At 36.2% G+C, this 16,257-nt stretch overlaps 1 long non-coding RNA gene across 1 annotated transcript in view; it reads right to left on the reverse strand.

The window, feature by feature from the left end:
* Positions 1-12,148: 12,148 nt before the first annotated feature.
* The window catches only part of LOC134737685 (uncharacterized), a 286,300-nt gene continuing 282,191 nt past the window's right edge, over positions 12,149-16,257 (reverse strand). The window contains exon 11 of the long non-coding RNA XR_010122811.1: positions 12,149-12,741. This is a non-coding gene — a long non-coding RNA (uncharacterized LOC134737685). The remainder of the gene's footprint in view (positions 12,742-16,257) is intronic.

The following is a 16,257-nucleotide window of genomic DNA, read 5'->3' on the forward strand; positions in this document are numbered from 1 at the left end:
TCTGAAAATTATTTAAGCTTTACTTCTAGAGATGGAATTCCTTTAAAATGTTACTAGAATTCATTTACCAGGTTTATTCTGTTATCTAATTTTTCGTTATAAAAATAAACATAAATTTACCTGTTAGTCAACATTGAATTATGAATTTGGCTCCTTTATACCAGGTACTATAGTAGCTGCTGGGAATAAGCTAAAAGATCATCTTTTACCACAGGAGTTATGTTTAGCCAGGGTGAAAGACAATCACCTGAGCACTTTTAGGGCTCTCACAACAGATAAATGTAATTTTTTGTGATAATCCAACTCACAAAATGTATACTTGAAAATCATGATTCATTAGAGTCAGAGAACTTTCACATCATCCAAAACATCCAAATTAGCAACAGTTGCTTGTGAGCTGGCAGACATTCTGCTCTGGTTATTAGCTGGGAGAACTCTATTGATGGACATTCAGACATGCAAACAATCTGAAACCCCCCACAATAACATCCGCACTTGGAGGAACTCTGGCTCCTACTGTAGACTTTACAGTAATTGTAGCAGTTACAGTCATGTGGTTAAGGGGAAAACTGGCAGAATTCCACATAGCATTTGTAGCCCCATCAATTTGAAATAAGAGAATTTTTCAACCACATTGCTGCTAATTTTTAACCTGCCCACACCGGGTATAATAGTACAATGTTAAATTTAAGTAACATACTTGGAGTTATTAATACAAGCTTTGACTTCAACCAATATAATGACTTGAGATTATTGTTGATGTTTCTTGAAATGGAAAAAATATTAATAAGTCAGGTGGCAGACACACAAATGTGCTATTATGTTTCCATAAAACATATTTCCATGGACCATATTATAAATACCTAACAGGCAAGCTGTAACTTTAATCTTATATATAAAGCTAATTATGAAATTGTAAATTAAAAAATAATGATTAGCAATCCATTATGCATTAATTATGCAAAGCTATGTCCATTAAGTCTCATATATTTTACTCCTAGGAAAGTTCTCATCAGATTCCATTAACTCTTATTTTAGAAATTTCTAACAAGTTTAGGTAACTAGTTTACTCCCCAAGAGCAAAATGGAAGTAATAAGCTTGATATAAGCAGGATCTTATTTTGAAACAAGCACATTAATGGCAGCAAATTGCAATGAAATAAAGAGGAATGTGAGAGAAGAAAAAAAAGCTTTGGAAAGCAGAAATCAGAACTCCAAAAGTAAAGTAGTTTTTGGCCATTAGGGAAAAAGGTAAACAACTTTTTACATTTCATTAGACTCTGAGGACAAATGATCATAATATAATAATCAACAAAATGGTAAAATACAGTGATATATTGTGAAATTCATTTTTAAAGAATTTAAGAATGTAAACATTGGTTAATAATTTGAGAAAAGTATGTTTTCATTGTTAATAAATTTTGCTTATGCAAAATAGTTTGTTTTCTACTAATGAACATCTTCCTGTAAAATAAAACCCATTCAACTAGAAATAAGAAGGAACCTCTTTAAAGACCATTTATGTCTTCAGTTATAAAGTACTTATTAATTGAACCTCGGTTTATGTCTGTGTTATTTAGGACTTTTTAATTTCCACCTAGTATCACAATTATTAATATTTGTGTAGGATTGTCCTGTTAGATCATTAGCTACTCGAAGATAGAGAGTGGATATCAGACACCTGAATTCATCTTTGTATCATATGCTCTCCTTCCTCACTCTGCAAGGCCTAAAAGGTAGAAAGTGCTCAATAAATGAAGAAAAATGACTTGTAATGCCCACATCTATATCCTTTATTCTTTTAATGACAATACATAATAGCATCAAAACTTAAATTTGGATAACACTGTAAAAGGTACATTTATATGAAGAAATCATTCAATATGATTTGAACTCAAATAAAATTAGCAGACAGAAAGGTTAGTCAAATGAGTGAATGAAAGTATGAATTATTGAATATTCTTCAAAAATTACAGATAAGCAGAAACTAATGTTGCCTATTAATAAATTTCCAGAGTGTATGGGTTGAAATTATTTATTATATCAATTATATATTATAGTAATTTTACATTAGGTAGATTACAATTTGCGTCCTTTTGTTGAAGAAAAGCTTAAAATTAAAAGAAAGTTTTATTTTAAAATGCCCCCTTGGAAGACTTATACACTGTTGGTGGGGATGTAAATTGGTTGAGCCACTGTAGAAAGCAATTGGAAGATTTCTCAAAGAACTTAAAACAGAGCTATAATTAAAAAAAAAAAAAAAAAAAAGAGCTATCATTGGAATGAGCAATCCCACTACACAAAGGAATATAGATCATTATACCAAAAAGACACATCCATGTGTATGTTCATTGCCATGCTATACACAATAGCAAGGACATGGAGTCAACCTAGGTGTCCGTCAATGGTGAATTGGATAAAGAAAATGTGGTACATATACACCAGAGAATACCACAAAACCACAGAAAAGAATGAAATCATGTCCTTAACAACATGGATGGAGCTGGAGGCCATAATCCTAAGCGAATTAATGCAGAAACAGAAATCCACATACTGCATGTTATCACTTATAAGTGGGAGCTCAACTTTGAGCACACATGGAAATAAACATGGGAACAATAAACACTGGGAACTACTAGAGAGGGGAGGGAGGGAGGCAAGGGGTTGAAAAACTACCTTTTGGTTACTATATTCACTACCCGGGCCCAATATAACCATGTAACAATCCTACACATGTATTCCTTGTATCTAAAATAAAAGCTGAAACAAAAAATAAAAAGAAGAAGAAAGAAAAAAAGAAAAAATGCCTCCTACTAAGTCTTCTTGCATTTCTAATTAATGAGGTCTAAAACAAGAGGTTTTACACTGTGTGTTTCAATAACCATGAATCTCGGTTCTCCTAAGCAATTTCTTTTTATTATGATATATTTGATTTTCAAGACAGTTTGTTAAACAGGATTTAATTTTTAACCTTTGATAGACACATATAAATGTGTCTATTAAATTCCAATCATACAACAGTATTTTTATTTTGAAAAATATTTTCATTATGTCTATATAATATTCATGCTCAGGTTAGGGCTCGATCTTAAGACATTTAGCAGGGTTTAGGATTTATTCAAGAATAAATCAGCAGTTGAGCATCATTACTTTCATTAAAATAGTCAAAATTTTTCTGATTAATTATATTCTTTTTATACTTATAATAAAACACTACAAAGAGAGAGTAGAATTTAGTTAATCAGATAATGCCATATGACTGCAGTCTGCAACCTTGATATCTAGGTGTACCTTTTGGGTAATAGAGAGTGAAATCATCTCTGAGTGACAACAGCTAAATTATTGGAATTCAGCTGCACAAGAAGAAGAATTGGTTTCCCATGTGTAACAGGAAGTTCTTTCATATCTAAGCAGGGACAACTGGTAAACATAACAAGCATTCTAGCATAACTCTTGGAGGAAAGAAGATAGCAAGGTGTGCAAAAGGCAGAGAGCTGAGTCATTTTGATAAGCAAATGCTCAATCACCTGTTAATATTGTTTTGCTTGTTAAATCCATTAAGCTCTTTTATTAATGTAAGAATATGGGTGATCCTATTTTGAATAGAGGATTATTTGAACAAGGCAGGAAATAATCCATTCACCCATTCATTTAATATGGAGTACATAAAAAGTGCCAATCACTGTGCCAGAAGGAGAAAATAGAAATAAGAAAATGACTTTCTTTCCCCTAAAAACTGCATTGTTGTCCATAAAATAAATAATTGATAAGCTGGACTTCATTAAAATTAAAAACTTCTGCTCTGTGAAAGATAATGAGAAGACAAGCCACAGACTGAGAGAAAATATTTACAAAGGCACATCTAACAAAGAACCGTTATTCAAAATATAGAGAGAACCCCTAAAACTCAATAGTAAGAAATCAAACACCCCAATTTAAAAATGAGCAAAAGACCAGAACAGACACCTTGCTGATGAAGATATATGATGGCAAATAAACATATGAAAAGATGCTCAACATCATATGTCATTATGAAATTGTAAATTGAAACAATAAGCTACCACTACACACCTATTAGAATTGCCAAAATCTAAAACATCAAATGCTGGCGAGGATGGTGGAGCAACATGAGTTCTCATTCATTGCTGGTAGGAACATAAAAGGGTATAGCCATTTTGGAAGACAGTTTGGCAATTTCTTACAGAACTAAATATATTCTTACTGTACAACCTGGCAAATTGCTCTCCTTGGTATTCTCAAATGAGTTGAAAACTGGTATCTGCACAAACAAAACCTGCACATGAATGTTTATAGCAGCTTTATTCATAACTGCCAAAACTTGGATGCAACCAAGATGTCCTTCAGTAGGTGAATGGATAAATAAACTGTGGTGTATCCAGACCATGGAGTATTATTCATCATGAAATGAACTATCAAGCCATGAAAAGACATGGAGGAAACTTAAATGCATATTATTAAGTAAAGAAGTCAATCTGAAAAGGTTACATACGCTGTAATTCAAACTATCCTGACATCCGGAAAAAGGCAAAACTATGGAGACAGTGAAAAGATTAGCGGTTGCCAGAGGATGGAGGCAGAACACAGATAATTTCTAGGCCAGCGAAACTACTCAGTATGATACTACAATTGTAGATACATGTCGGTTTTCATTTGTTCAAACTCAGAACATACATCTAGAATTAACCCTACAGTAAACTGATGGACTTTGGGTGATGACATATTGAAGTAGGTTCATCAGTTAACAAATGTATCTCTGTGGTGTGAGATGTTGACAGCAGAGGAGGTTGTGCATGTCGGGGAGAAGGGCAGGGTATGTGGGAACTCCGTACTTTCCACTCAATTTCACTGTAAACCTAAAACTGATTAAGAATAATAATAAAGCCTTAAAAAGACTGCATTATCTACTAAGAAATGCAGACAAATAAACAAATGATGATATTATGGCATCTCAAATGTTATAAAGAAAACACGTCTACATGGGAAGATACCTTGGGAGCACAGAGGGGTGACAGAACATCCGAGCTGGAAAGAATTAAAAAGGAACGTCAAGGAGGCATATCTCTGCTTATTTCCAAACTTCTAGCAGGAAAATAATTCAAATGTATTCTACACTTCTGCAAAAAAGGGAGAGAGAAAAATTGGGCAGAATTCTCTTCAAAGAGAAGGAAAATAGGTGTTTCTTTTGGCAATGAGGTAGCTAAAAGTGAGTGACACAACAGGAAGTTGAGAAGGAAGAAAGACTGATGTGGGGAACAGAGGGAAGCTGAAGACACTGACCAACTCCACTAAAAGCAAGGTACAGACATCTACAAACCATTACATTCTAAATATTTTCTCTAGATAGTACTTCAGAAATTTCATGGAAGAGACATAGTACCAAGGTACAGAGTGAGCATAAAACTCTTTACTAACTCTAGGCCCAAGGAAGTACAGGTTCTCAATCAGCAGGGTGTGTAATCAAAGGTTCGCATAGACATTTTCATCACACAGTTGTGAATAAATTCTGCTACTGAGTCACAATATTGTTCAATTGACACAAGGGGTTTTAAGAATATTCTAAAAGATATATTTAAAAACCTATATTAATTTATTACCATTTGTATTAATAAACTGGTAGCTTCAAGTACCCGATATTTTTTAATTAGTAAATTAATATTCTGCAGCTAAGATGAAGCAATTGTTGAAAGGATTTATACTCCACATTATTCTTAAAAATATTTAAGCTGGATTGGCTGGGTGCAGTGGCTCATCCCTGTAATCCCAGCACTTTGGGAGGCCAAGGCGGGTGGATCATGAGGTCAGGAGTTTAAGAACAGCCTGGCCAATATGGTTAAACCCTGTCTCTAATAAAAATACAAAAATTAGCCGGGCATGATGGTGCACGCCTGTAGTCCCAGCTACTCAGGAGGTTGAGGAAGAAGAATGGTTTGAACCCAGGAGGTGGAGGTTGCAGTGAGCCCAGATTGCGCCACTGCACTCCAGCCTGGGCAACAGAGTGAGACTCTGTCTCAAAAAAAAAAAAAGAAACAAAGAAAAAAAAATTATGCTGGATCATATAATCACAAAAATATGTTGTATATTAGAAAAAAAGAGGCAATTTTTTAAAGGGAAAATAAATATGAGGATTATTAATAGTAGGAAAACATGGATTAGGCTAATATAAAAATACCTACCATAAAATCCTATGAGAAGAATAGACTACACACGTGGCAAATGTCTTCCTAAACTGACAAAAGGAAAAGGGCATTTGGTCATTTACACAATTCATAATGTCATTAAGGAAAAATCAAACCAATTTCCAAGGAAATGCTATCTAGAAATAAAACCTACCCAACGGTCAAAATTTTTCTACATTTGAGAGAAATGATAAACCGAAAAAGCTCAATGAATCCCAAGGACAAAAAATGTGAAACATTCACACTAACGGATGTCATAATGAAATTCATCAAATCAGTGATAAAGAGAAAATCTTAAAAGCAGCCAGAGAATAAAGACACATTACATGAAGAAGAAAGATAAGGATGAAAGATTTCTCATCAAAAACAATGAAAGTAGGAAAACAGAAGATCAACATTTTAAAGTACTAAAAGAGAAGCTTGTCAACCAATAATTTTATATTCAATGAAATTTTTTTTAATGGAAGTGCTGAGAGATTCAATCACCAGCAGACTATCTATAAGAAATGCTAAATGAAGCCCTTTAGGCAGAAGGAAAATGATACCAGATTAAAATGTGGAGATACATAGATATATGATTTTTAATTATTATTTAAATATTTTATTAAAATATAGATATATAATTTTTAATTATTATTTAAAGCTCATTGATAGTTTACAAAAATAATAATATGTAGGGCTTATACCATATAATTCACATATAAGTGAATTATATGACAACAATAGCATATAGTTCAGAACGGGAAAAACAGAAATATATTGTTGTAAGGTGAAGCAGTACAATGCCACTTTAAAGTAGACTGCGATAGCTTAAAATGTGTACTCTAAACACAAAAGCAAAAGGTAAAATAACAAAACAGTTACAGCTAATGAGACAACAAAAAGATAAAATGAAATCATGTTGTGAAATCCTCAGTTATTCAAAAGAAAATAGAAAAAGAGAAAAAAGGGAACAAAAAAAACAGATGACATAAACAGAAAACAAATAACAAGATGGTAGGTTGAAGCCTGACCATGTCTGCAATCATATTAATTGTAAATGCAAGTGAGAGAATGACGTACTGGACAAAAATGCAAGACCAACTATATGCTGTCTACAGAAAACTTCTGTGTTTTTTTTTGAGACCGGATCTCATTCTGTAGCCCAGGCTAAGGTGCAGTGGCTTGATCACAGCTCACTGCAGCCTTGACCCCCTGGGCTGAGGTGATCCTCCCATCTCAGCTTCCTGGGTAGCTGAGACTACAGGTGTGCGCTACCATGCCCAGCTAATTTTTGTATTTTTTGTAGAGACAGGGTTTTGCTATTTTGCCCAGACTGGTCTCCAACTCCAGGGCTCAAGCGATCCACTAGGATTATAGGCATGAGCCACCATGGCTAGCCAGCAAACCATTTTTAAATACAAAGATACAAATATATTAAAAGTGAAGAGATTTTTTTAACATGCTAACACTAATCAAAAGAAAAATGGAATGACTATATTGATATCCAAAATAGATCTCAGAGCATAGAATATTAGCAGGGCTAAAGAAAGTCATTTCATAATGATGAAGGGGTCAATCAAGCAAACATAAGAATCTTAAACATATATACATTTAATAGAAGAGCTTCAAAACACATAAAACAAAAATTGACAGAACTGCAAGGAGAAATAAACAAATCCAACATTTTAGTCAGACATTTCCACTCTTTCAATAATTGACAGAATAAGTGTAATGAAAGACAATGAGAACATACAGGACTTGAACAACACTGTCAAACTTGATCCCACTGACATTTGTAAAGCACTGTGCCCAACATGGCAGAATACACATTCTTTTCAAGTGTACACGAACATGTATTAAGAGAGACCATATTCTAGGTTGAAGAGAGTTACATTTCTCTGCATATTAAAGCGAGTCAATTATTTGTGTATATTGGTGGGGACAGAAAAAGAGGACAAAGGGACAGGGAAGGAAGTCAGAGGTCAGAGCCTGATTTGTAAAATACAGCCAAGGGAGTTTCTAAGGGCAGAAAAATGTAATATGCAATTTTAAGTTATCTGTGTCGTAAATGCTCTTCCCCTTTTACATTTGGTGTGTAACCCTAAATCTCAGGGAATGTCTTCTGTTCCCAGCTGCCTCCCGTGAACAGTCTGAGGAGAAGGAGAACACAGAATAAAGGAGGAAATGCTCCCACATTTGACTTGAAGCCAGGCCAGAGATAAAGGAGCAGCCTCAAGACTTAGAGTAATGAGAAATCAACAAAAGCAGGAAACTGGAGTCAGAGGTGACTAGCACAAATATATTTGCAGAAATCCTGAGGGCATCGGACTTGCCGTAAAACACAGTGGCAGGGTTTGAGCTGACCTTATCCTGATGCTTGGAGCAAGGTGATCCCAGGCAACATGTGTGTTACATTTTTTTCTCTCCTCACAAGTCACCATAAGAGAAAAGAAGCAGTATAGATTTATTTCTCCACTGTTAAAAATGATACCAAGTCCTTCCACCTACAAAGGAAAAGTGGCTACAAAAGTTTATTTTAAAATATTATTTCCACAACATATCTATCACCCCATTGAATTTGAGCATAGTATCAAAAGCATAGCAATAAGTTGGAACCAACAAAGACATAAAAATGAGAAAAAAAAAAAAAAACTAGGGTATCTTCAGGGTAGGAGATCAGACATGCAAACAGGCACGTATTCTCAGAGTGCCTCCAGCTACTTGTGTTTCTGTGCCCCCACACATTTTTAACATTTTTCAACTGACAACATATAGGAATAGGGAAATGCAAATCAAATCCCCTTTTTGGTTTACTGATATAGGCAAAGGATAAAATAAATCATGAGCTTTCAGCAAGCTGTAGTATATTTGGACTCTGTTTCCAAAAATCTTCCATAGCAGAGGAGGGCTCAGGACCTCGGTCACCTATGGGAATTCGAGGAGGATATTTGACAGGATTCTCTCAATTTGAATTTTTGAGAGTCATGGAATCTTAGTACCACTTGTCAGTTCCCATTTGTCTGAACCCTCCTGAGAGTTAAAAAGGACCTGGTCGCACTGCTTGGACCACAAGGCTGCCATGCAAGGAACATCTGAAGCCCCACGCCACCCACAAGCAGCAACTGCAATGGGACAGAGGTGGGAGTGAAACTCAGGTCCTAGAGCAGAGAGGATCTTCTCACAGTCTGAAGCCAGTATGTTAAACTGCTTGATGTAGCTGTCTGTTTACTTATCCATATTCCCTGGATATTATTCCATAAGGGTGGTAAAATTGTCTAGATTATCACCTAGACGTTTGAGTCTCTCCTACTTAGCACAAGAAGGTGCTTACTAGTTGTAGAATTTGATTCTGGTTGAATTCAAAGAGTGTGAACAAGCCTGGAATGGGAAAAATAAAACAATTTGTAATCATGGCTATGGTAGGAGCTTTAGCCAACAAGTGGTAATAAAGCAAGTAGCCCTCTGAGAGCTGCTGTGATTTTTCCCAGCTATCAAAGCAGGGCAGTCCCTTAGATGCAAGTGGCATGTGGGTTAATTACCCAAAGAGGGTATTTAATGTTATGGAGACTTAGGGAATATATTTGTGGTTTTTTTTTTTAAGTGTAGAATGTAACAAAATTCAAATTATAGGCCAACCTGAGAAGTAAGGAAACAATTTTACAAATGATCTCCTTCCTCTGTCTGTGCCTTTTCTGCATCATTTCCAGCACAGAGCCCCTTTTTCCCTGCTTTGCCACAGTCCACATCCTCTCTATTCCTCTACCTTCAACTGAATAAATCAGCTCCTGATAACCAGAACACGAGTAACACTAAACATCTCCTATTTTAGAAAATGGCAATTTGGTAAATAAATTTTTAGCAGGGTGTCATGACTGCTAAGAAGTTTGTGTGTTAACCTTCTTAGGCATATTTGCATTTGTGCCAGAATAAGTCACATGTTAAAAAGAAATTCACGAAAATGGGGATATTTGAGAAATCAATGAACCTGGATTTCTTTTAAAGATGAAAGCAATATAGCAGGAATTATAATCCAGCATGGAAAGAATAATTTGTTTTCATTTAACCTAAAGTGGGGGACAATAATTTGTTTTATTTGTAATACCCCTTCTACTGGCCTTCAGTTGTTTCATTTAGAAAAGTATTTGGAGTAGAGTAGCAAATAATTCAAATTGTATACTTATAAGATCACTTGAAACTTTTACTTCATCTTTAAGAAAACTGCACATAATTTTGCTTATTTGTGCTTCTTTATTAGACTTTAACAGAAGATATAAATCATACTGTGTCTTGTAAAAAGACTAAAACAGGCATTATAGAGGATTTAGTTTCCCCTTTGACTTCAATTGTGCCTCTTTCTCCTTTTTTTCTTCTCTCCTGCCACACTTTGTTGTTGTTGTTGTTGTTGTTTTCTGCTACCTCACCTACCGCTGATACTTGACTAACTGATAAATGGCAAGGCTTGCAAGAACAGCACTCAGAAAGTACTACTCTGACAGCTATCCAATGGGATTACATCAACAATCCTGAGCCGGAAGCAAGAAAACCAGAACGTCGGTAAATTTCACAGCGATTAAAGATGAAAGCCACTACCTCAGCCAAACCACAAAAATACATACTCCCCTCTTCTCCTTACCCTGTAAAACTTCAACCCTGCTTCAACTCAGAGTTGCCTGGTCTTCAGGTTTTCCCTGGTGTGTATCAGCTGAGTGAAGTCTTTAAGTTCTATTTGAGTTTTTTTGTTTGTTTGTTTGTTGAGATGGAGTCTCACTCTGTCACCCAGGCCGGAGTGCAGCGGCGCGATCTCTGCTCACTGCAACCTCTGCCTCCCAGGTTCAAGCAATTCTCCTGCATCAGCCTCCTGAGTAGCTGGGATTATAGGTATGGGCCAACACCCCTGGCTAATTTTGGTATTTTTCGTAGAGACGGGGTTTCCCCACGTTGGTCACGCTGGTCTCGAACCCCCAACCTCGTGATCCGCCCACCTCGGCCTCCCAAACAGGCATGAGCCACTGCACCCAGCCTATTTGAGTTATTTAATGCATTTTGTTTTGTAGTCTTAATGCAAATGTTAACATTCAAATATAAGCTTCTGTGTATTGCATAATATAAAGTCATATATACACATATATAGGTGTGTATGTATGTATTTGTATATAAACTCATATGTATATGTATATGCCTATTGCAGATTTTACCAAAGACATTCTCCACTGCATTACTAATCAGGGTCAAGATGTCAGGCAGGGCTGCACAGGAGCTGGATTAAGATTGTATGGCTATGTATGAATAGGTAGTAGATGAGTTTCTCCCTTTTTCAACTTCTCTCCTACCTGTGTCGTCTTTTTACAGTTTCCTCAACTTTTCAATCTAAGATTGTATCAAAAAGTAGTTTGTCCTGGATTATTTAAGAACATTTATTAACCATTTGCAGACATAAGAGATCTATAAAACTTTCTACTTGGAAGAGAGCAGACATCAATCTGCTTATTTTTGAGCTGTGATCATTCATCAAATCTGCTTCTGTGACATCTTTTTCCAGCTTTATTGAGGTATAATTGACAAATAAAACTGTATAAATTTAAGGTGTAAAATGTGATGATTTGATATACATATATATTGTGAAATTATTACTACAGACAACTTAGTTCACACATCCATTACCTCACATAAGTATATGTGTGTGGTGAGAACATTTAATATCTACTCTCTTAGCAAATGTCAATACAATACAGTATTAACTATAGTTATCAGGCTGTACATTAGACCCCAGAACTTATGCCTTTTATAACTGAAAGTCTGTACTCTTTGACCAACATCTCCCCATTAGAACATGATTTTTTATTTATTAAAATTGCCTATTTTATTTTGATAAATCCATAGATTCTTAAGAGTTGAAAAGGAGACTTTGAAAGTCAGCCCTCATCAGCGAGACTTCCCACATACATACATAGCACAAACGTACACATACCTAGTGATAATAGCATTTATATTGCAGAACTTGTTTTACAATTTGCAACACATACACATATGCAGGCTTTCTACTGGAATATGAACATACACAGACATAAAGCCATCTGGTCTCTCCTTAAATACTACTCACGAGTAGTATTACATAGTGGGGGGCTCATTACATTCAAGGCAGTCTACTCATTCTTTTAGTCCTGGAGATTCTAACAGAAATCATGCCAGCCAGTGAGAGAAAATTCGGTTCTTTGATACGGATAGCTGAACCTCAATGTTTCCAATCTCTCACCTACACAAATGCAGGAAGTCCAATTTTCATAGAAAACTCCTGACAGTCTTCAGAGGTGCTTGTGTACAGCAGTCCTTGCTCCCCATGCTAGCCAACCTGCCTGGGATGTTTCCATAGCAACTCCAGTCTCAAATTCGGCCCCATCACTGTTATCCTTGGAACTGGATGCCCTCCCTGGAATCTCAATCTGGAAACATGTGTCTTTCTTATAGGAAACAGTCCTCTGTGTTATTCTCAGTCTCTCAGCGAGCCTGTGCCAAAATTGTTAAGGCAGGATGGTTCTTTCGATTCACACCCATTCATTTTCTCCTAAGGGCAAAACACACAGCCAGAATGGCTGGGTCAAGATAAGATACAAGATTAGTGACAACCAGGTAACTAAAACTATCATTGCCTTCCAGCATGCAGACCCGATTACTGAGTCTAGGCCACACTTTATCTTTTTTATGATGAGTTCCCTCTCAGGGCCACCTTTGTCTTTTCTTTCAATCTGACTTTGATAGGGCCTCTCCTGAGTGTAATACTTTTAAAAATATATTTGAAACCAAGTTTTGGACAGTATTGATCTCTCTATCATCCCACCCACATAAGCCTCCACCCACAAGCCAAAACTTAAACGCCTTTGAAAGTCATCACTCATTTATGCAGTGAGATTATGCAGTAAGTGTAAATCGATGAACAACTGAATACTCAGGAAAATGATTGCTGCCTGTGTACTCACCAGATATCTCAGTTTCTGGCAGGTCATGACTCCCTTTTCTATTTCTTCTAGGAAAAATATCTACACCTTATTACCTCTCACCCTTCATTTAAGTTTTGCCCTCCGAAAAATACTTTTTCCTCATAAAATTCCATTCAGGCACCACTCTTTTCCAGTCTGAATATACTATTTCATTCCCATTTCTCACAGGCCACAACTCCAAGATCACTAATATGCCCTATAAAATTTAATTGCTCCAGCTACTGCCCAACTTCAACAGGACATACTTGGATGTCCTGCTTCCCTTATTCTGGGTACCATTTGCTTCAAAAAGTCCTAAAATTGATGTTTGCCTATTGTGTAATACTAGATAGGTACTGAGCTAATAATTTAAAAATTAACAAAGGTTAAGTTCACCCTAAACATTGCTCTATTCAGGGTCAACAAGACTCTTCACGTTGCTAGTGATCAGACCCAACACTCACATGACTATCTCCATGAACAGCTATCTCAAATTTCACATGTTCCAATCTGAAACGCTATTATTGTTCCACTAACCTGGCCCACTTACACTCGTCCTCCTCAAAGTTTCTCAGTTATTAATATCCTCTTCACAATTCCTCAGGCCAAAAGCCTTATTGTTATTCTTGAATACTTGCTTCACATTCCCTATCTAATTCATCAGCAAATTCAGTAAGCTCTTCCTTCAAACTATACCCAGAATTTCTGCAAGCCCATCTCAAGCCTCCCTTCAGCACCACTCTGATTCATACCACAGCCATCTCTCATCTGGCTCAACACAATAGATCCTAACTGGTCTCCTTGCTTGTCAACACAGCAGCAAAAATGATCCTGTTAAAACACAAGCCAGCTCATGGCTCTCTTCTCAGTGTCCTCTGACAGCTTGGCAGTTCTTTCAGAATAAAAGCCGGTCTTTACAATGGCCTACCAAGCCCTACAAGGTCCACCTTCTCCTTCCCTTCCCAGGCTTCAGCCATGCTGGTCTCCTTGTGTCTTTGAACCATACCAGGCACATTCAGGCCCAGTTCCCCTGGAATGTTTTCCCCAAAGACACACATACTCTGCTCCCTCACCTCTTTCAAGTCCGTATTCAAATGTTGTCTTGTTAAAAAAAGAGCTGGAGTTCTTTTTTTCTTAGAACTACTAGTCCTAAGAACTATTTCCAGGAAAAGACAGAAATCTATTGTTTTTATTCTGTATAACCTGTCAAAATGTTTTAACATTTCAGAATGAGAAATAAATTTTTAAAAGAATATTTTAGAATTTCAGTTTTAGAGTGAAAAACCCAAAGCAGGTTTGCTTTCTATCTTTTGATTGTTGTGATGGCCTTACAGTTCCCTAGTCTAATAGCATACGTCTTTTCTAAAATGCTCTTAGGTGATTTGATTGGGCAAGATTTCCTCATCAGGTGCCCCACGTGCACACATGGAAGGTCCTCTCTCTTCTGGTGGGTGCCTGAGTTCCCACCTCAAGACCTGAATGTACACTAGTCCCTCCAATGAGACCACTGCTACTCCACACCAAGACGGCTGAAATTCTACACATATTCTGTGGCCCAGATAGATGCTCCCTCTTCCATGAATTCTTCTCTGATCTGTCTTGCAAAAAGGCACCTCTTCTTCCTGGGAAACCAGAGCATTGATTTGCACTCATTCTTGCATTCATTCTTGTATACAACCTTTTTATGTGACTTGTGTCCCTTAAATAGGTATTCTAATTTAATTTAGGAGTATAATTATAATTTTACTAGGTATTTATAAACTTGAGTTTATAAACTGCATTTTACTTGCTACTTTATTGGCCTCACATAAAATGAGAATTCAATAAAATGGTTATTGAATAATTAGATAAAAATGAAATAAGTAATAAGCAAATTAAGATAGGGTCTTAAACCGCTTAAATAGGGTCTTAAACTTTTTAAATAGTCATTCTTTTTCTTAATTAGGCTCATTTAAATAAGAGTGTCATTGTAATTTTTTTTTTTTTTTGAGACAGAGTCTCACTGTGTCACCCAGGCTGGAGTACAGTGGCCCAGTCTCAGCTCACTGCAATCTCCACCTCTCGGGTTCAAGCAATTCTCCTGCCTCAGCCTCCTGAGTAGCTAGGATTACAGGCACATGCCACCATACCCAGCTAATTTTTGTATTTTCAGTAGAGATGGTGTTTTGCCATATTGGCCAGGCTGGTCTCAAACCCCTGACCTCAGGTGATCCACCTGCCTCGGCCTCCTAAAGTGCTGGGATTATAGGCATGAGCCACTATGCCTGGCTGTAATCTTAAATTAATAATATCAATGACAGTAGTATTTAAATTGCCACCAATCATTTTGATGTCATTATTTAAAATGTTTTTTATTAATAAAAATGCCTACTACTAATATTTTCCTTGGCCTTTTTATCTTCAAGTATGGTTGCATTTATATAAAATAAATAGTATATAAAGTATAATTTGTCTGCATATATTACATATGCATTTATATGTATAAATGTTTAACAATGCATCCTCTTAGCAAAGGAAAATGTACATATGTACAAGTTGCATTTTCTATGTAGGCTTGTGTGTTTGTGTTTGTGTGAGCATCACGTAACATTTCAAGTAGGACTATTGATCAAAGATGGTAGTAACTAATAGAAAGGCCCTAGGAATTTCTAAGGACTAGAATACTTTGAAGTATTTCAGAAAGAACATATTGACCTCTTTTGGGAAAAGGATTATGTGCAGCAATCAGATATGACTATCTAATGTTGAAGATTAAAGGGTATTGACTGAAATCTGCAGTTGCCATAGCTACTGAGCCCTGTGAATTTACTATAGTTCTCTTATTACAAGCACAAGATTTATAGTTAAGACCTGCTCTATTGACGAGATGGGTTATCTGTTCACTAAATCTAAGAGTTTACCAGAATGATTTTCAGCCCACGCTGTTTTGCTAAATTGAATCTGATTCAGTGACATTAAAATGTTCTCAAGGCACACATTCATAATCTACTCTAACACTATCAATCTTTTTAAGATGTGCAAAATATCCTAACCACAACTCTAGTCTTAGAGGATAAGATGCTTATGGCATGTTTTTATATGGGGCAGGCTCTCAATGGGCTGCA

This window comes from Pongo pygmaeus, chromosome 11 (genome assembly GCF_028885625.2).
Source record: "Pongo pygmaeus isolate AG05252 chromosome 11, NHGRI_mPonPyg2-v2.0_pri, whole genome shotgun sequence".
Taxonomy (NCBI): Eukaryota; Metazoa; Chordata; class Mammalia; order Primates; family Hominidae; genus Pongo; species Pongo pygmaeus.